This window comes from Lithobates pipiens, unplaced genomic scaffold, assembly GCF_037356315.1.
Source record: "Lithobates pipiens isolate NorthernLeopardFrog02 unplaced genomic scaffold, aLitPip1_a1.2 Scaffold_13, whole genome shotgun sequence".
NCBI classification, from domain to species: domain Eukaryota; kingdom Metazoa; phylum Chordata; class Amphibia; order Anura; family Ranidae; genus Lithobates; species Lithobates pipiens.
Genome location: NW_027507718.1, coordinates 318326555 through 318327335, shown reverse-complemented (window position 1 = coordinate 318327335; position 781 = coordinate 318326555). Strand labels below are relative to the sequence as shown.

The 781-nt window shown below is 47.1% G+C and overlaps 1 pseudogene; it reads left to right on the top strand.

Moving 5' to 3' along the window:
* The first annotated feature begins 359 nt into the window (after nucleotides 1-359).
* Nucleotides 360-507, top strand: LOC143979970 (U2 spliceosomal RNA; annotated as a pseudogene).
* The last annotated feature ends 274 nt before the right edge of the window (nucleotides 508-781 follow it).

Below are 781 nucleotides of genomic sequence, written 5' to 3'. Positions count from 1 at the left end.
TCTAAAGAATAACTCCAGCTTTTCTCCCCAAAACAGATGCACTGTGCATGTAAATAAATAAAAAACCCCATTGTCAGTTTGTGAATAACTTACCTCCTTTAGCTGTATACAGCAGGTTTCTGTGTCTGTGATGTCTCTTGTCCTCCTGACTGAATTTCTCTGTTCTCTGACTTTCTATTTCCTTAATTTTCCAGTCATGACACTGCCTATCCCATGATACTTTGAGCCTCTGTAGGCTATGGGAGTCACTTGTATCAGTTCTGAGAGTTGATGAGGGTGGGTCCTAGGGTTACTGCGGATGTTTCTGGGCCTTCGTGTGTTGGTGGTGAAAGGTGTAAATGTGTCATACCTCCCCCAATATCACTTCTCTGCCTTTTGGCTAAGATCAAGTGTAGTATCTGTTTTTATCAGTTGCCAGAGGAAGCGCTGTGCTACTGCCAAAGGGGAGAGCTATGCAAATGCAATAGTGTAATTGTCCTGGAAGGGCGGTTTCAGCACGGACTACATCAGGTCGCCCAATAATGCTGGAATATCTGGAAGGGTACTCCTGGTGAGGATGGGTGCTGCACTGGGTCTGGCCAAAGGGTTGGGTCCCTGGCCTTCTGGCCTAGATTGGTATAGCCCTTGCTCCGGTCAGTTTTTTGGGAGAGAACACTGCCCCCCCTTTCCCACCGGGGGGCAGTTATTATTTCCTGAATGAAATTAGGTAGGAGTGATGGGAGTAGTGGTTGAGTCGTTACACAGGCTTTTGCTAAGCTCTAGAGATCCCCAGGCTTTCCTG